Source organism: Leucoraja erinacea, chromosome 14, assembly GCF_028641065.1.
Source record: "Leucoraja erinacea ecotype New England chromosome 14, Leri_hhj_1, whole genome shotgun sequence".
Taxonomy (NCBI): Eukaryota; Metazoa; Chordata; class Chondrichthyes; order Rajiformes; family Rajidae; genus Leucoraja; species Leucoraja erinaceus.
The window spans coordinates 24,278,316-24,299,204 of NC_073390.1; the positions used below are offsets into that span (position 1 = coordinate 24,278,316).

Here is a 20,889-nt window from a genome sequence, read left to right on the forward strand (position 1 = left end):
TCTCACTGGGCGTTGAACCATTCACCAATAACTTGTCCATCCTGCAAGCTTATGTCCTTCCTTCTGCGATGTCAAGAGAAGGGTCCCAGTTCCGAAATGTTGACAGCTTAACTTTCCACAGATGCTGCCTGACCAGCTGAGATCTTCCAGCATTTTTTGTTTTTGTTTTTCTGATTTCAACTTCTGCAGTTTTTTGACTAGAGCCAGAGTCATAGGATCAAACAGCAGGAAACAGGCCCGTCGATCTAACAAGCACATGCCGACTAAGATGCCCCATCTACATAGCTCCACTTGCCCGCATTTGGCCCATATCACTCCAAACCTTTCCTATATATATACCTGTCTAACTGTCTTTTAAATGCTGTTGTAGTACCAGCCTCTACTGCCTCCTCTGGCAGCTTGTTATATGTTCCATACACCCACCACTCTTTATCTAAAGAAGTTGCCCGTTAGGCTCCTATTAAATCTTTCCCCTCTCCCCTCTCACCTACCTGTATGTCCTCAGGTTCTTGATTCCCCTACTCTGGGTAAAAGACTGTGCAATTCCCCCTTTCTATTCCCCTCTTGAGATTACACACTGCTATAAGATCACCTCTCATCCACCTGTGCTCCAAGGAATAAGGTCCTAGCCTGCACAACCTCTCGACATAGCTCAGGCCCTTGAGTCCAGGCAACATCCTCGTAAATCCTCTCTGCGCTCTTTCCAGCTGAACGACATCCTTCTCACGGAAGGGTTCTCCGCCTCCACCTCGGTAGTGGCCAGTATCCACAAAGTTAAAATTGATGCCTTTGATTCCAAAGTCTAAGTTGCTAATGTAACTTGTGCACGTACATATCCTTCTGCAAGCCAACTTGGAGTCTATACTGCTGCTAATTCCCTCCCACCACCCTCTCTGACCTGTTGTGTGTTTATTGTGCTACATCTTATCTAAGGCACTTCATAAATCAGCGTAAAGGGGTTGGACAGGCTAGATGCAGGAAGATTGTTCCCGATGTTGGGGAAGTCCAGGACAAGGGGTCACAGTTTAAGGATATGAGGGAAATCCTTTCGGACCGAGATGAGAAAAACATTTCTCAAACAGAGAAGTGGTGAATCTCTGGAACTCTCTGCCACAGAAGGTAGTTGAGGCCAGTTCATTGGCTATATTTAAGAGGGAGTTAGATGTGGCCCTTGTGGCTAAAGGGGTCAGGGGGTATGGAGAGAAGGCAGGTACAGGATACTGAGTTGGATGATCAGCCATGATCATATTGAATGGCGATGCAGGCTCGAAGGGCCGAATGGCCTACTCCTGCACCTATTTTCTATGTTTCTATGTTAAACTCTGGATGTGTTCTACCTGCCTATCCCTCTGCCCTTGGATGTTCTTAGATTGTGGGGAGAGAAAAGGTTAAGCCTGCATTCCCTTCCAGCTTTGGAGAGGGTGCAGGGGTTTTACGAGAAAGCTGCCAGGATTAGAGGGTATGCACTCTAAAGAGAGGTTGGACAAACATGGATGGAGGATGATTAAAGTGTACAAAATTCTGAGAGGCATAGACAGGATAGACAGTCAGAACCTGCAAGGTCAAAGACTAGGGGACACAGCTTTAAGATGAGAGGGGCAAAGTTTAAAGGAGATGTGCTGGGCATGTTTTTTTACACACAGGGTGGTGGGTGAATGGATGCAGAATGGATTCATAGCAAAAGGATTTGAGTATAGGAGCAGGGAGGTTCTACTGCAGTTGTACAGGGTCTTGGTGAGACCACACCTGGAGTATTGCATACAGTTTTGGTCTCCAAATCTGAGGAAGGACATTATTGCCATAGAGGGAGTGCAGAGACGGTTCACCAGACTGATTCCTGGGATGTCAGGACTGTCTTATGAAGAAAGACTGGATAGACTTGGTTTATACTCTCTAGAATTTAGGAGATTGAGAGGGGATCTTATAGAAATTTACAAAATTCTTAAGGGGTTGGACAGGCTAGATGCAGGAAGATTGCTCCCGATGTTGGGGAAGTCCAGGACAAGGGGTCACACCTTAAGGATAAGGGGGAAATCCTTTAAAACCGAGATGAGAAGAACCTTTTTCACACAGAGAGTGGTGAATCTCTGGGACTCTCTGCCGCAGAGGGTAGTCGAGGCCAGTTCATTGGCTATATTTAAGAGGGAGTTAGATGTGGCCCTTGTGGCTAAGGGGATCAGAGGGTATGGAGAGAAGGCAGGTACGGGATACTGAGTTGGATGATCAGCCATGATCATATTGAATGGCGGTGCAGGCTCGAAGGACCGAATGGCCTACTCCTGCACCTAATTTCTATGTTTCTAGATGCGATAGTGGCGTTTAAGAGGCTTTTAGATAGGCACATGGATACGTCGGGAATAGAGGGATATGGATCATGTGCAGACAAAGGAGATCAGTTCATCTTGGCAACATGATCGGCGCAGACATTGTTCGCTGGAGGGCCCATTCCTGTGCTGCACTGTTCTGTGTTCTATGTTTTATGGCAACATGGAGTCAATTCTGCTGCTAAATCCCTCACTCAGAGTGCATCTGACCTTGTGCATCAGTTTATTATGCTGTACTGTGGCACAGTGGTGCAGTGGTAGAGCTGCTGCCTCACAGCACCAGAGACCCCGGTTCAATCCCGACCACCGGTACTGTCTGTGTGGAGTTTGTATGTTCTCCCTGTGACTGCGTGCATTTTCCCCGGGTGCTCCGGTTTCCTCCCACACTCCAGTGATGTGCAGGTTTCTGGGTTAAGTGGCTCCTGTAAATTGTCCCTGGTGTGTGAGACAGTGCTAGTGCACGGGGTGATCGCTGATCAGCGCGGTCTTGGTGGGCCGAAGGGCCTGTTTCTGCGCAGTATCTCTAATCTAAACTGAACTAAACATTATCCCAGGTAAATCTTTTGCAAATCTGGGTAAAATGTAGGTAAGTTACATCCACGGAGCTCCCCCTCCACTTGGATGCTCAGCTGGAGGCGAGAGGATAAGTTAAGCCTCCGTCCCCTTAGCTGGAAGAGAGAGGGAAGGAGTTACAAAGCCTCACTCCCTATTCAGCCTCCAGACTAATGGTGAACGCAGTTGTTGGATCCTCCCTATCTTTTAGCGTTCCAATGTCTATAGACATTTCACAATGTTTGCCATCATGTGGAGTTCAACCAGGGAGCTCTTTGAACAAGCACAAAGGTTGCCGGCTTACAAATAAACTCACAAAGTGCTGGAGTAACTCGGCGGGCCAGGCAGCAAATCTGGAGAACTTGGCCCAACTTGCCCACACCGGCCAACGAGCCCCATTTAATGCGCCCCACCTGCCTGCATTTGGCCCATATCCCTCTAATACTGTCCTATCCACGTACCTGTCTGGAAGTTTCTTAAATGTTGTGATTGTACCTGCCTCAACTACCTCCTCCAGCAGCTCGTTCCATACACCCACCATCCTTTGTGTAAAAAGGTTGCCCCTTAGGTTCCTATTAAATCTGTTCCCCTTCACTGTAAACCTCCCCCAGTGTGTACTGCCTCAGTACCGCCCCTCCCCCAGTGTGTACTCTCTCAGCTCCGCCCCTCCCCCAGTGTGTACTCCATTAGTACCGCCCCTCCCCCAGTGTGTACTCCATTAGTACCGCCCCTCCCCCAGTGTGTACTCTCTCACTACCGCCCCTCCCCCAGTGTGTACTGCCTTATGGAGAGAAGGCCCCTCCCCCAGTGTGTACTCCCTCAATACCGCCCCAGGCTCCCCCGAATGTGTACTCCACCTAATTTCTAGTACCGCCCCCCCCCAGTGTGTACTCCCTCACTACCGCCCCTCCCCCAGTTATGTGGATGAGTTGTTGGCTGGGCTAAACCAGCTTTAGTGGTTGTTCTGGTGAAGGGAGTGCTTCCCACATTACGCCCTTAAACTCGGAACACTGCACTTTGCAAAAGGACATCTGATGAGGTCCATGTGTCGGTCCTAGTGTCCCAGACTCTGATCCCTTACCAAGGCTTGGTCGATGGTGGAATGTCTGGGCTACGTGCCACACGGGCTGGTTGCCAACACAAGTCGCGGGACTGGGTTCTCACGGAACTGCAGTTGACTGCCACGGGACTCCACTGCCAACTCTGCCCCTCCCCCCTAATGGATGGGCACACTACCCACTGCCAGTGAGGGCTGCAGGGCTTGAGTTGGAAAGAGAGAACAAATAGGCTGGGGCAGCTTTTCTTTAGACTTTAAACTTTAGAGATACAGCGCAGAACCAGCCCTTCGACCCATCGAGCCTGCGCCGACCAGCGGTCACCCCCTACATTAGCACCGCCTACACCCGTGGAACAATTTACAATTTTTACCGCAGTCAATTAACCTAGAAATTTGCACATCTTTGGAGTATGGGAGGAAACCGGAGCTCCCGGAGAAGACTACACGGTTACAGGGCGCATATATGAACTCCGTACTGATAGCACTCATAGTCAGGATTAAACCCACGTCTCTGGCGCTGTGAGGCAGCAACTCTATCACCGCGTCACCGTGCCAACGGTTGAGGGGTGACCTGATTGAAGTTTATGAAATGATGCGGAGCATGGATAGGGTAGACAGAACCTTTCTCCAAGAGTGGAAACGTTAAAGAGTGGATGACATAGCTTTAAGATGAAAGGGAACAAACACTCCTAGCAGCGAGTTTCAGGAAGTGGATGGGAAAGGTTCAGAACAGTATGGGCCAAATGCAGGCAAATGGGACGTGTGTCGATGGGCATCTTGGTCAGCATGGACGAGTTGAGCCGAAGGGTCAATTTCCACGTGTTATGACTCTATGAACCTGTAGAACATACTGTAGCACATAAAATAGTACAGCACAGGAACAGTCCCTTTGGCCCACAGAGTCTGTGCCGAACATGATGCCAAGATAAACTAATTTCCCTTTTCTGCCCATGATCCACATCCCTCCATTCCCTGCATTCCCCAAAATAGGAGTAAATGGGTCAGACCATTGGAAGGCAGCACAGTAGCAAAGCGGGTAGAGATGCTATCTCACAGCACCAGAGACCCGGATTCAATCCTGACCTCGAGTGCTGTCTGTGCGGAGTTTGCACGTTCTACATATGACCGTGTTGGATTCCTGCAGGTGCTCCTGTTTCCTCCCATGTCCCAAAGGTGTACAGGTTTGCAGGTTAATTGCTCCTCTGTAAATTGGCCCAATTGTTTAGTTTAATTTAGAGATACAGCGTGAAAACAAGCCCATCGGCCCACCGAGTCCACGCCGACCAGCGATCCCTGTGCGCTAACACTATCCTACACACACTAGGGACAATTGTACAATTTTGCCAAGCCAATTAACCTGCGAACCTGTATGTATTTGGAGTGAGGGATGAAATCAGAGTTCCCAGAGAAAACCAACACAGGTCATGGGGAGAATGTACAAACCCCATACAGACAGCACCCCTAGTCAGGATCGAACCCGGGTCTCTGGCGCTGTGAGGAGGAAACTCTCCCCCTGTGCCACTCTGTGTGCAGAGAGTGGATGCAAAAGCGGGATAACATGGAACTAGTGCGAATGGGTGATAAATGGTTGACATGGACTTGGTGGGCCGAAGGACCTGTTTCCACGCAGTATCTCTAAACGAAACCATGCTTGTGATGGAGCGAATGAGAACCAGTTAGGTGGAAGGATTGGCTGAAGGGACAAAGTTGGGTGGGAGAGTGAGACCGTGAGTGCTGGGAGGTGGCCACGTGAGTCAGCCGAAGTGGGAATGTATATAGTGGGAAATAAGAGATGCAGGTGGAAGGAGAAGGGCTGAGAACAGATGTGGCAGAACTGGAAGAGGTCAAAAGCCCAGTCAACGGTCGTGGAGGGGAAACCACAAGGAAAAAGGAAGCAGTGCCGGAAGTGCCTGTGTAGAAAGTGTTACCAACACCACAGACTCGACAGAGGGCAGAGAAACTAGAATGTATTGAGATCTTGCAGGCGGCAGGGAGGGTGGAGGCACAGTGGGGACAGTGTGCCAGTCGGTGAGATAGAATGGACATTGGTCACCAAAATATCCCCCTGGGGCAGCGACACAGAGACCCAGAGAGGGATGAGGGCGAGTCAGAGATGGACTTGATAGAAAATCATAGAATCATAGAAAATAGGTGCAGAAGGAGGCCATTTGGCCCTTCGAGCCAGCACCGCCATTCATGGTTGATCGTCCCCAATCAATAACCCGTGCCTGCCTTCTCCCCATATCCCTTGACTCCACTAGCCCCTAGAGCTCTATCTAATCTAACTCTTTCTAACATCCACCCAGTGACTCCATTGCCCTCTGTGGCAGGGAATTCCACAAATTCACAACTCTCTGGGTGAAAAAGGATATAAGGATATAAAGTTACGAGCAGCATAGGCTTTGGAAAGGATGCAGTGGTGGTTTCGCAGAAAGCTGCCTGGATTGGATGGCATTAGCTGCAAGGAGAGCTTGGACAGACTTGGATTACTTTTTTTTCTGGAACGCTGAAGTTGAGGGGAGACCGGCCAGAAGTGTATACAATTATGAAAGGCATAAATAGGGTAGACAGTCAGAACGTTTCTAACCCAGGGTGGAAATGTCAAAGACTAGAGGGCATAACTTGAAGGTGAGAAGGGCAAAGTTGAAAGGAAATGCGAGGGGCAAGGTTTTGACACACAGAGTGGTGAGTATCTGGAACTCGCTGCCATGGAAAGTTAGGAAAGTAGGATAATAGAGAACTCGTGTGAACGGGTGATCGATGGTTGGTGTGGACTCAGTGGGCCGAAGGGCCTGTTTCTACGCAGTAAGTTAAACAAAACAGAACTATGCTGGTGATGGCAGATACAATAGAGGATTTTAAATAGACGCATGGATAAGCAGGGATGTAGATCACGTGCAAGCAGAGGAGGTTAGTTTAACTTGGCATCATGTTCAGCACAAACATTGTGGGCTGAAGGGCCTGTTCTTGTTCTGTACATTTCTATGACCGAGTGAAAGTGAAAGTGGAGTGCAATTCGGCCACAAAACGTAATAGAACTAATCTATGTGCCTGGTTATCTTTACAGCAGCACAGAACTAGATGGTCTGCAGCCAACCTGCAGTGACCGTGGGGAGTTAACACTGCCTCAACAGTTCCACAAGCAACTAGCGAAACCAAGGAGATCTGCAGGAGAATTACTAAACAAAATCAATACCAACGTTCCCCCATCCCCAACCCCAAGTGATTGATCGGTGAGGGAGGATTGAAGGAGCACCTTAAGAGAGGTAAGCAAATGGTATTAGCCTAACATGCCAACTTGGTCGTTATGAACAAGATGGGCTGAAGGGCCTGTGTCCGTGCTATACTGGCTGTTTCTGTGTCTCTATGTTAAGATACTGCTGGATTGGGAGCAAAGGTGCAGGGTACTATTGGAGTACTGTCAAGTCTGAAGAAAGGTCCCGACACAAAACGTAACCCATCCAGAGATGCTGCCTGACCCGTTGAGTTACTGCAGTTGTTTCTATCTTAGGTACCGTTGGAGATCAGGTTTAGCACAGATGGAATCTGTGTCTCTACATCTCTGTCTCTTAGATATTATATAATTGTTGTACAGGCCCACCGCTGATTTTCCGGAAACTGGTGTTCTGGCACCTCCTTTACTCTGGCCAAAATTACGAGAGTGCATTTTAATCCCCCTCCCTCCTCAAGAAGTCTCCCCGAAATCATGACCGATTGACGAATCGAATTTTCCCCCTGTGGCCGGGGCTCTGGAACTTCAGCCCGGCCAGAGGCAGCAGATCCATTCCCATAGCCAACTTCCGAGGCTGACTTTGCGGGCCGGCACCTTGGCCCTTGGGCAGCCTAGGTGACCCATTCTGGTACCGTTGGACTCCTCTCGGAGGCCTTGACCGCTGTCGGCCTGACAAAATGGATAATCCAGAAAGGCTGTGGAACCAAGGGTGCCGGAAAATCGGTGGTGGACTAGTACAAGACGTTGATAACACCGCACTTGTGTTCAGTTTCAATGACGCTGACATAGGGGAAGATGCCATTCGGCTGCACAATATGCAAAATATTTCCGAAGATGGTGTCAGGACTCAAGGGAGGGGTTGGGCAGGGTAGGACTTTGTACCTTGGAGCGCAGGAGCCTGAGATAGTAATCTTATAGAGCTGTACAAAATCATGAGAGGAATTGATAGGTAGGGGGATTCAAGAACCAGAGGATATACTGTAGGTTTAAGGTGAGAGGAGCATGATTTTATAGGAACCTGAGGGGCAACCGCACCACACATGGTGGGTGTATGGAACGTGCTGCCAGAGGGGGTATTTAAGAGATACATGGATAGGAAAGGTTTAGAGGGATATGGGCCGAATTAGACTGGCTGAGATGGAAAATTGTGGACAGGTCAGGCCGAAGGGCCTGTTTCGTGTCGTAAGACTGGAGAATCTGAAGAATTGCATGTTTTTCAACATATTCAATATCTGCTGCATTCCTTAGTAACTTCCTCCTCTGGTTCTCTGACCTGTCACACCTCCTCCATCCAACGGAGGGCGTTGTGCCTCTACCCCCTTCCCACAGGGAAAAAGTTGGCCAATGTTATTTTTCTTGCAGCCGGAAAGTTTTTTTTTTCGTCAGCCACACAACACACGACTTTCTTTTCAACCACAGTCGCCAGTTTGATGGGAAACTGGGCGTAGTAGGAACGTGGTAGGTGCTCATCAGGGTGATGCATCTCCCTCCTTTCAAGGTTGGAACTGTTGCACAACAGAGTTCAAGACTCACTGGGAACAGACGCGGCTGAAAGGGGCGGCCAGCGCTGGGGTGGAAGGCAAGGGGAGGACTGGGTTGGCTGGAGTGGAGGGGAAGGAGGGATTGCAGACAGACCTCGCCCCCTGGGAGTTATCGTGGGCGAGGTTTGCAGCGCAGAACTCTGCAGCAGAACACACTGGGATGTGTTCGGATCCAGCTTCTAGCCGCTCGCTTGTGGCAACCGCATTCCAAGGGTAGCTCAAGATGCAGTCGAGGCTTCTGCCGCCTGGCCAGGTTAGTTATCTCTCTCCCCTCGCTCTCTTGTGACTCTCCCCCCACCTCCACGACTGGACACTCACTCTATGCCCCTGTCCCAGACAAGGGGTACACTGCCTCCGGAGATGTGGCTTCAGCCCCGGGACCTCAATCAGGTGCCGGACCTCTGATCAGAGTCGTCACTGGTTACTCGGGCTACCATCTCCCTCCCTCTCTATTAGCGTTTATTTATCTTCTCTCTCCTCCCCGTATCTCCTTCCCCCCCCTCCTCTCTCCCCTCTCCCCCCTCTCTCTCCCCCTCTCTCCCCCCTCTCTCTCCCTCTCTCCCCCCCCTCTCTCCCTCTCTCCCTCCCTCCCTCCCCCCCTCCCCCCCCCCCTCCCCCTCCCTCCCCCTCCCCCCCCCTCCCTCCCCCTCTCCCCCCCCCCCCCTTCCCCCCCCCCCCCCCCCCCCCCCCCTTCCCCCCCCCCCCCCCTCCCCTCCCCCCCCTCTTCCCCCCCCCCTCTCCCTCCCCCCCCCTCTTCGCTGTAATCTCTGGCATTCTCTGCCACAGAAGGTAGTTGAGGCCAGTTCATTGGCTATATTTAAGAGGGAGTTAGATGTGGCCCTTGTGGCTAAAGGGATCAGGGGGGATGGAGAGAAGGCAGGTACAGGATACTGAGTTGGATGATCAGCCGTGATCATATTGAATGGCGGTGCAGGCTCGAAGGGCTGAATGGCCTACTCCTGCACCTATTTTCGATGTTTCTATACCCCCACAGCGTGAAAAAGTTACTCCTCAGGCTCCTATTAAATATTTCCATTCTCACTGTAAACCTATGTCTTCTGGTTCTTGATTTCCCTACACTAGGGATAAAAGACTCAGTGCATTCACCCTATCTATTGCCCTCATGATTCTGCAGGGAAGGCAGGAGTTGATGGACCGAATGGCCTATTCTTGTTGCAAGTTATTATGCGTTTGTTTCTATGCTGCTGCTCCTGCTCTTGTCCAATCAGTGCTTTCTAGAGTTATTACCATTCCTCCTCGAATTTTATGATTGTTAAAATGGTGTTTTGACAATTTTCCATCTCGGGAACGTGCCTTCTTGTAAAGATCTCCCCCAGACAGGAGAGCACGCGTTAGCTCATAGGGAAACACCCTTTATACTGCCGATTAGTCACATATTCCCAACACAAGACTGCATGCACGAGTTGAGAATGAAGCTCCCTCCTCACCGTTTCATCACACACTCCCGGGATCAGAGGCAGAGTGAAGCCCCTGTTGTTGCCCGGCTGGGGCGCTGGTCAGAGTGCTTTCCTTTCAAGGTAGAGTGCTGGTCATAAACCGGGTGGTAGCCTCCATGTTATGGTACCAGCTGGCCGCTCTTGTCCCCCCCCCCCCCCCTCTCCCCTTTGCTACAACGATACAGAAGAGGTTAGTGAGTTTCTTCTGGGATCAAAGAGTCACCAGTCACGGTGCCATAGTTGTGTTGCTTCATTACCCTGACTTTGTGCCACCATAAACATGTGAAGACATCGCAGACTGGATTTCAAAACATTCTTTAAAAAGCAGACACAAAGTGCCGGAGTAACTCAGCGGGCCAGGCAGCATTGCTGGAGAACATAGATAGGTGACCAACCATCTGCTAGTCAAGACCTCCCTTCGCCTACAGTGATCTGCTACTTGCCATGTTCTGTCCGGCCTCTCGCCTCTCCCACCTTTCTTCTGTACCCCCCTACCCCCCCCCCCTCCCACCTTCTCCATCCATCCCACCCCCCCCCCCCCCCCATCTCTCTCTCCGTCCCCCCCCCCATCTTCTCCCCCCCCCCCCTTCTCTCCATCCCCTCCCCCCCACCCCCTCCCATCAGTCTGAAGAAGTCTTTCTTTTGTTTAGTTTAGAGATAGACTGTGGAAACAGGCCATTCGGCCCAGCGAGTCCGCACTGACCCATGATCACCCCATACACTAGTACTATCCTACACACACTAGGGACAATTGTTCGCGAAGCCAATTAACCTACAAACCTGCACATTTTTGAAGTGCGGGAGGAAACCGGAGCAACCAGAGAAACCCCACGCGGTCACAGGGACAACCTACAAACTTTGTACAGACAGCACCTGTCATCGGGATCCAACCTGGGTGTCTGGCGCTGTGAGGCAGTAACTGTAGCGTTTCACCACTGCATCACCCTTCCATCTTCTCCAGATATGCTGGCTGACCTGCTGAGTCCCTCCAGAACTGTATGTCCTTTTTTTTGTAAATCAGCAGCTGCAGTTCCTTGTTCTACATGACAGGGTGTTTCTAGGACTCTAGAGTGTCTAAAGGACCTGTCCCACTTGGCTGTCATTTACGTGACAAGCCGGTAGTGACGGACACGAGACGGTTGCGCACATCATCATGCGACGGCACAGCCGTCTGGAGCGCGTGATGTCGTTTGAAGATAGACGCAAAATTTTTGCACAAAATGCAGGAGTAACTCAGCGGGTCGGGCAGCATCTCTGGAGAGAAGGAATGGATGATGTTTTGGTTCGAGACTCTTCTTCAGATCTCCAATCGTCTTGGCCCCGCTCTGGGAGTAGGAGTGGAGGCGGATCCGGCTCCGCAACGGCCATGAGCCCCAGGCTGAGCTCGGCGATCGCTTGCCTGCTTCTGCTGCTGTTGGAGGTGAGACATTGCGCCGCTCCAGCGTGCCCCATTTGGCCGTCATTCACGCGACAGGCCGGTGGCGTACGAAGATTTCGTGCAGAACGAAATCCTGGAGTGCTGCACGATACCGTGCGCAAGTCCGCACTCCTCCACACCACTCCATGCGCCTGTCCCGCGCCACCCACACGCTACCAGGTCACATAAATGGCGCGCAAATGACGGCCAAGTGGGACAGGCCCGTAATTTTCTTACTGGATCTACGTTGGGCAATCCTGTTCCCCATCTGGATGTGTATCTCCCCCTGTCCGCTTCCACCTAATTTCTACCTCGCATCACATTTCACACCTCTTCTCACTTACCTCCTTACTTCAGCAGATTTTGTTGTTCCATTTGGCCTTTGTCCACCCATCTGTTAATCGCCCCCCCCCTCAAGTATCCCCCTGTCACTTTTGTGTAGGATGGAACTGCAGATGCTGGTTTAGACTGAAGATAGACACAAAGTGCTGGAGTAACTCAGCGGGTCAGGCAGCATCTCTGGATAAAAGGGATAGTTGATGTTTCGGGTCGAGACCCTTCTTCAGACTTAGAATTGGGATAGAGGAAAACTAGAGGTATGAAAAGGTTCAGAACAAATCAGAGCCGGCACCGACCCAGGAAAAGTGGAGCCCACAATGGTCCATTGTTGGCTGTGGAAGAGATGATAACGAAGGGATATCTGGATGCAAACAGTGGAACCGGCAGCATGACTTCCTTTTATCCAGGGATGCTGCCCGACCTGATGAGTTACACCAACATTTTGTATCTATCAACCTATCGCTTGCCAGGTTTTGTCCTGCTCCACCTCCGTTCCTGCTTTCTTCCCCCTCCTGCAATCGAATCGAAGAAGGGTCCCGACCCAAATTGTAACCTATCCATGTTCCCCAGGGATGCTGCTTGATCCACTGAGTTACTCCAGCACTTTGTGTCTTTTCTCATCTGGTATCATCTTGATTATCAGGATTATCACCGTTCCTTTCCAAGCTGTCCATTTCTCTGTCACCTCGGCTACCCTTACCCACCCTCCCCCCCCAACCCACCCTTAACCCCAACCCCCCTCCCCCCCCGTCAGGGGCCTCTGTACTCCTTCAATTACAAACCCTTGATTCATCCTCCCTTGATTCATCCTGCATTTCCACACTTTGGTCATCTTCAGCAGCCTCTGCTCTGAGCTCTGGGATTCCCTGCAAAATTTTCCTACTTCCTTCAAGTGCTGGGAACTCCTTGACCAGGTTCCGAAACATAGACTTAGGGGAGACCTGATAGAAGTATATAAAATTATGAGCGGTGTAGATAGTCTAGACAGGGTGGCAATGTCAAAGACTGGAGGACATAGTTTTAAGTTCAGACAGGCAAAGTTTAAAGATGATATGCAGGGCAACGTACCTATTTCCTTCGCTCCATAGATGCTGCTGCACCCGCTGAGTTTCTCCAGCATTTTTGTGTACCTCTGGTTCTTGATTCCACTACCCTGGGTAAAAGACTGTGCATTCACCCAATCTATTCCCTGCACCTCTGCACCTTTTATACACCTCTATAAGATCACCCTTCACCTCCTTTCTAAATTTCTATGTACATATCTAAACAATCATTCTATCAATTATCTTGGGTCACCATATGTCACCATATTTGGTCACCATATTTAAGGCACTATATAAATGGAGTTCCAAGGACTGAAGTCCTAGCTTTCCCAACCACTCCCTGTAGCTCAGGCCCTCAAGTCCTGGCAACATCCTCGTAAAAATGGCCGTACCAGGCCGTGATGCAACCAGTTAGGGTTCTTTCTTCACTGCATCTGTGGAGCTTTGTTCCAGCATTTGGTGTCTTGCACTCCACAGACTGAGAGTTGCACCTTCACAGGGCGTCAGCGGTGGAGTTGACACCTCTCCGCGCCAGAGACCCGGGTTTGATCCTGTCTATGGGTGCTGTCTGTACAGAGTTTGCATGTTCTCCCTATGACCGTGTAGGATTTCCCCGTGTGCTCCAGCTTCCTCCCACGCATATAGGTTTGTGGTTTAAATGGCTTTGGTTAGTTGGAACATTGTCCCTAGTGTGTGTAGGTTAGTGTATGTGGCGATCGATGGTCGGCACAGACTCGGTGGGCCGAAGGACCTGTTTCCCTAAAGCGCTGTATCTCTAAAGTCTAAAGATGGTCCCTCCTCCAGGGTTTGAGTGCAGCGAGGCAACCTGTGTAACCTTAAATGCCGGAGGGAGTAGGTGAGGGAGTTCGAGAACAGAGTACAAAACAAGAACTCTCTTTTCACAATGACTTTCGTAATCTCCTGTATCACTAAGCTGTTTGCAATTGGTGAAATGACCTTACGAAAGATAGCAGCTAAATTACGCCAGGTGGTTTATTGCAGTGAGGTGGTTTATGGAATAAACACTGATCTCACAATTTGCAGCAATAAGGAACTGCAGATGCTAGATTACAGATAAAGGACTGGAGTAATTCAGCGGGTCAGGCAGCATCTCTGGAGAACGTGGCATAGCAGAGTGACCTCACAATTTGTAACCCTTCAATCCTTCTCTCACACCTGCTTTTGTCTCTGGCCTTTCTCACAACCATCTGCCTATCTCTCCCCCCCCCCCCCTGATCTGTGTACATCTATTACCTGCCACGCTTTGTCCTGCCCCTCCTCTATCCCAGTTTTTCTTCCCCCCCCCCCCCCCCCCCCCCCACCGATCGGACCGAAGAAGAACGGTTTCGACCCCCAACGTCACCTCTCCATGTTCTCCATAGAAGCTGCCTGACCCGCTGAGTTACTCCAGCATTTTGTGTCCTTTTGATATCATGACGTACTGCACCAAAAGAGGCCATTCAGCCCATTGGGGTGCATGCTGGCTCCCAGTCCTGCAACCCCTTCAGTCCCATTCCCTGCCCCCTTTCCCCGTAATGCCACAGGAACAAACATGGATTGTTTTCTCTGGAATGTCAGAAGCTCTGGGGAGACCTGATAGAAGTTTCTAAACTTATGAGAGGGATAGATAGGGTAGACAGCTACAACCTTTTTCTCCAGGGTGGAAATGACAACTACTAAAGGGCATAGCTTAAAGGTGAAAAGGGCAAAGTTTAAAGGAGATGTGCAGGGCAAGTATTTTTGCAGAGGGTGGTGGGGACCTGCAGTGCACTGCCAGGGGCGGTGGTGGAGGCAGATAGTGGCAGTTCTATACAGATGTCATCATATTTTCTCATCCACTCCCTACGCACTCAGGGTAATTTACAGAGGCCCAATTATCCTACAAACCTGCATCGCTTTGGGTTGTGGGAGGAAACCGGAGCACCCGGCGTGGTCACAGGGAGAACGTGCAAACTCCACACAGACATCACCCGAGGTCAGGATCAAACCCGGGTCTCTGGTTATGTGAGGCAGCAGCTCTACTGCTGTGCCATCCTTAGAGATAGAAACATAGAAACATAGAAATTAGGTGCAGGAGTAGGCCATTCGGCCCTTCGAGCCTGCACCGCCATTCAATATGATCATGGCTGATCATCCAACTCAGTATCCCGTACCTGCCTTCTCTCCATACCCCCTGATCCCCTTAGCCACAAGGGCCACATTTAACTCCCTCTTAAATATAGCCAATAGGCAACTACCCTCTGGAAGAGCCAGAGATTCATGGAGGTTTTTACGCTGTGAGCACTTCCCTAACATCGGGAACAATGCATCTAGCCTGTCCAACCCCTTAAGAATTTTGTAAGTTTGTCCCCTCTCAATCTTCTAAATTCTAGAGAGTATAAACCAAGTCTATCCAGTTTTCTTCATAAGACAGTCCTGACATCCCAGGAATCAGTCTGCTGAACCTTCTCTGCACTCCCTCTATGGCAAGAATGTCCTTCCTCAGATTTGGAGACCAAAACTGTACGCAATACTCCAGGTGTGGTCTCACCAAGACCCTGTACAACTGCAGTAGAACCTCTTGCTCCTATACTCAAATCTTTTGCAATGAAAGCTAACATACCATTCGCTTTCTTTACTGCCTGGGCATGCCTACCTTCAATGACTGGTGTGATGACACCCAGGTCTCGTGCATGCCCCTTTCCCAATCGGCCACCATTTAGATAATAGTCTGCTTTCCGTGTTTTTGCCTGATAACCTCACATTTATCCACATTATACTGCATCTGCCAAACATTGGCCCACTCCCCCAGCCTATCCAAGTCACCCTGCAGTCTCCTAGCATCCTCCTCACAGCTAACACTGCCCCCCAGCTTAGTGTCATCCGCAAACTTGGAGATATTGCCTTCAATTCCCTCATCCAGATCATTAATAGATGTTTGGATAGGCACATGGAAGTGCAGGGAATGGAGGGACATGGAGCAAGTGCAGGCAGAGTAGATTCGTTTAACTTGGGCATCATGTTTGGCACAGACATTGTGGGTCGAAGGACCTGTTCTAGTGCTGTACCGTTCTATGTTCTTTGAACTGTCGCTGGTGTTGTGGGATAGTGTGATGGAATCGTGCGCTGGGCTGATAGGAGGGTTCCTGAGCTCAGACGATGGACCGATTGCCTCCCTGTGCAGCTCTCCCCCCAGTATCATAACATGGGTCAGAGAGAGGAGGGAGTCAGTGGTGCAGGTGGTAGAGCTGCTGCCTCACAGTGCCAGAGACCCGGGTTCCATCCTGACCTCGTGTGCTGTCTCTGTGTGTGTGTGTGTGTGGAGTTCTCCCTGTAACTGTGTGGGTTTCCTCCGGGTGCCCTGGTTTACTCCCACATCTCAAAGACGTGTGGGTTTGTAGGTTAATTGGCCCTCTGTAAATTGCTCCTAGTGTGTAGGGAGTGGATGAGAAAGTGGGGAAACTAATATGAATGGGTGATCAATGATCACATGGCCTCGGCCTTTCTATACCTTTTGCCCGATGGGAGAGGGGAGAAGAGGGGTGCGACCCGTCCTTGATTATGCTGCTGGCCTTGCCGAGGCAGGTTAATTGGCTTTGGTAAATTGTAAATTGTAAATTGTCCCTAGTGTGCAAGATAGTGTTAGTGCGCGGGATGTTTGCTGGTCGGCCCGGACTAGGCGGTTCGAATGGCTTGTTTCCACTGTATCTCTAAACTAAACTAAAGAATCAATTGGTGAGGATAGTCTGCAAGCTGCTGGTAAACTGTGGCACAATTGGACTTGTTGAATACATCAACTGTTCTGGTTGTGGAGCTGTATAGTGTATCTGAGGTGTGGTGTGATCGATGCCCGATTCTCCTACAAGTAGTAAAGCAACAGGAGCAAGGATTGGGAAGCAGGGCCTGGAGCCCCACAGGATTTGGAGCTCAAGATCCCAAGAAACATTCCTTCTGTCACGGTTCCAACTTCCTACTCCTGCCACATGGACAGGGCAACGAGAGTCGGGCATCTAACAATGACAGGTACACAAAAATGCTGGAGAAACTCAGTGGGTGCAGCAGCATCTATGGAGCGAAGGAGATAGGTAACGTTTCGGCCCGAAACGTTACCTATCTCCTTCGCTCCATAGATGCTGCTGCACCCGCTTAGTTTCTCCAGCATTTTTGTGTACCTTCGATTTTCCAGCATCTGCAGTTCCTTCTTGAACACATCTAACAATGACAGTTTACTTTTGTGTAGTTTAGTTTATTGTCACACGTATCGAGGTACAGTGATGAGCTTTTTGTTGCCTAAGGCAAATTTCGTTGCCCAAGGCAAAAATGCCAATAAAGGATACTTTACTTACTTAGTTACTTACTTATCTGGATTCTGAATGATAATTCCGACCTGTTCTGACCACAGGAAGATTTGTACTTCCACAGAATCCATATAGCCCATCACTAAATGCCAGATCGCTCCCGAGCAAAATTATGTCCTGGCAGTTTTATTGCAGTTGTTCCAAGGGAATGTTTAGTTTAGTTTAGCGTCATGTGTACCGAGGCACAGAGACATACTTTTTTGTTGCGTGCTAACCAGTCAGCGGAAAGACTATACATGATTACAATCAAGCCGCCCACATGTACAGATACAGGGTAAAGGGATTAAGGTTTAGTGCAAGATAAAGTCCAATAGTGTATAATAAGAAGAAATTGCAGGTGCTGGTTACCAAAGGAAGACACAGTGCTGGAGTAACTTAAGTCAGGCAGCATCTCTGGAGAACATCGATAGGTGACATTTTGGGTCGGGACCCTTCTTCAGACATAAATGAATATTATTTATTCATTTATAAATGATTATCATATATGACATTCAATTAAATTATTTCGTTTGAATTATTAAAATATTGTGACATTATAAATTACATATTCTGAAGAAGGGTCCTGACCTGAAACTTCACCTTTCCATGTTCCACTGCAGATGCTGGAATCTTCAGCAAAAACTGACCTTGGGTGCTGTCTGTGTGGAGTTTGCACATTCTCCCTGTGATCACGTGGGTTTCCTCCAGATGCTCTGGTTTCCTCCAACATCTCAAAGACTTGCGGGTTTGTAGTATAGTTGGCTATAGTAAATTGCACCCTAGTGTGTAGGGAGTGGATGAGAAAGTGGGATTACATAAAACTAGTGTGAACGGGTGATCGATGGTCGGTGCGGAATTGGAGTTCCTGTTTCCATGCTGAACTAAACACAAAGTGCTGGAGGAACTCATCAGGTCAGGCAGCATCTATGGTGGTAAATGGACAGGAGATATTTCTTCAGACTGACTGCTACTTGGCACGAGGCGTGTGCCCAGATCTTTCTATCTTTACTTCAGATATCCATCAACTGTAATTATTGAGTTTTGGTTCACAGAAGCAATATTAGGGCTTGCTGTGTATTATGGAGATCCCTCCATTTCTACAGATTGGGTGACCCCTAGTTCTGTACTTCCCCAACATCGGGAATAATCTTCCTGCATCTAGCCTGTCCAACCCCTTAAGAATTTTGTAAGTTTCTATAAGATCCCCCCTCAATCTTCTAAATTCTAGCGTGTACAAGCCGAGTCTATCCAGTCTTTCTTCATATGAAAGTCCTACCATTCCCAGGAATCAGTCTGGTGAACCTTCTCTGCACTCCCTCTATGGCAAGAATGTCTTTCCTCAGATTAGGAGACCAAAACTGTACGCAATACTCCAGGTATAGTCTCACCAAGACCCTGTACAACTGCAGTAGAACCTCCCTGCTCTTATACTCAAATACTTTGCTATGAATGCTAACATGCCATTTGCTTTCTTCACTGCCTGTTGCACCTGCATTCCTACTTTCAATGACAGGTGTACCATGACACCCGACCTTTGGCCAGGATGGAAATGTCAAAGACTAGTGGGCATAGCATTAACAAAAGAGGGGCAAAGTTTAAAGGAGATGTGTAGGGAAAGTTTTTTTACACAGAGTTGTGGGGGCCTGAAACGTGCTGCCAGGGGTGGTGGTGGAAGCAGATACGATAGTGGAATTTAAGAATCTTTTAGATATGCAGGGAATGGAGTGATATGGATCATGTGCAGGCAGAGGAGATTAGTTTAGCATGGCATCATATTCGGCACTGCCATTGTGGACAAAAGACTGACTCTTGCTGGAAAAAAAGTGCTGGAGTAACTCAGCGGGTCTGGAGAACATGGATAGGTGATGCTCTTCATACCTGCTTCTGTGCTGTATTTTCCCTGTGTTATGGAATAAGCAGGAATGAATCCAGCTGGAAATATCAGGACAAGAGGTGTAGATGGAGAACGAGAAGGATTTAGGGAGAGAATTCCAGAGCTTGTATCCCCCACCCCCCTCGCACAGCTGAGGCTTGTCTGCAAGTCAAATATCTATTAAAGGATCAATGAACAGCTGCAGCTCAGAGTCTGAAGAAGGGTCCCGACCCCAAACATCATCCATATTCGCCAGAGATTTTAGTTTAGTTTAGAGATAGAGTGGAAACAGGCCCTTCAGCCCACCAGGTCTGTGCCGACCATCCATAACCCCGTACGCTATCATTATCCTGCACACAGACTCAGTTTAGAAGAATGAGGGGGGCTTATTCCTGCACCTATTTACTATTATCTATGAAACATACACAATAGTGAAAGGCTTGGATGGAGTGGATGTGGAGAGGATGTTTCCACTAGTGGGAGTGCCTTGGTCCAGAGGGCACAGCCTCAAAATTAAAGGATGTTCTTTTTGGAGGGAGATGAGGAGAAATTTCTTTAGTCAGAGGGTGGTGAATCTGTGGAATTCTTTCGCACAGAAGGCTGTGGAGACCAAGTCAGTGGATACTTTTAAGGCGGAGATAGATAGATTCTTGTTTAGTTCAGGTGTCAGATGTTATTTGGAGAAGGCAAGAGAATGGGGTTCGGAGGGAAAGATGGGTCAGCCTTGATTGAAAAGCAGAGTAAACCAAATGGCCTAATTCTACTATCATTTATGACCTAACGACAAACTAGGGACAATGTTACTGAAGCCAATTAACCTGCAAACCTGTGTGGCTTTGTAGTGTGGGAGGAAACCGGAGCACCCAGAGAAAACCCAGGGTTGATTGGGAGAACCTACAAACTCGTAGTCAGGATCGAGTCCTGGTCTCTGGCGCTGTAAGGCAGCAACTACCGCTGTGTCAACTGACCGCCCGAGATGCTGCCTGACCATCCGAGTTACTCCAGTACTTTGTGTCCTTACTTAGAGCTGATTAAAGACCAATGAAGGAGGAGTATTAAAAAGTTAGAGTGCAGAGAATGGGAGAGATGGGACACAGGCTGACAGAAGCTTCAGCAAGAAGAGGAAGAGGTTTGTAAAAGTTACATAGGCCCCGGAGAGCTGAGACGGGGGAATTAGTAATAGGAAATAAGGAAATGACAGAGAAAGTTTGCATCTGTCTGCATGGTGGAGAGCACTGAATACAAGCCCAAAAGGAGGAAATAAATGGAAGGGAGGAACTTATGGCAGCTGTTACACTAGAGATTACATATGAGAGGATGGATTTTGTGAACTCTCGTAAATGTGTCCGGATTTAAGGAGGTGCCAGACCGTGATGCTGAAAAATCTGTGGTGGACCTGTATCTGATCTGATTGGATAGCATGAGTAACAAAGGTCGTGAACCAGAGGACAGAGGTTTAAGGTGAAGGGGGAAAGACTTAATAGGAACCTGAGGGGTAGCGTTTTCACACAAAGTGTGGTGGGTGTATGGAACGAGCCGCCGGAGGAGGTCGCTGAGGCAGGTACTATCGCAACGTCTAAGAAACATTCAGACGGGTACAGAGATAGGACAGGTTTAAAGGATATGAACCAAGCACTGGCAGATGGGACGTGTTGGTAGATGTGAGCAAGTTCTGTTTCCACGGTTTATGACTCTGACTCTATCACTGTACACGTGACAATAATGAACCTAAAGCTAA

The 20,889-nt window shown here is 49.1% G+C and overlaps 1 protein-coding gene across 7 annotated transcripts in view; it reads left to right on the forward strand.

Moving 5' to 3' along the window:
- The window catches only part of LOC129703416 (phospholipase D1-like), a 91,167-nt gene that overhangs the window by 12,503 nt on the left and 57,775 nt on the right, over positions 1-20,889 (forward strand). For 4 of the 7 annotated variants that reach the window (XM_055645825.1, XM_055645823.1, XM_055645826.1 and 1 more), the window contains exon 2: positions 7,001-7,199. The gene's annotated coding sequence lies outside the window, so the exon portion shown is untranslated. Of the gene's footprint in view, positions 1-7,000; positions 7,200-8,797; positions 8,960-20,889 lie in introns of those variants that run through there. The other 3 variants (XM_055645824.1, XM_055645822.1, XM_055645828.1) reach the window with 3 other exon arrangements.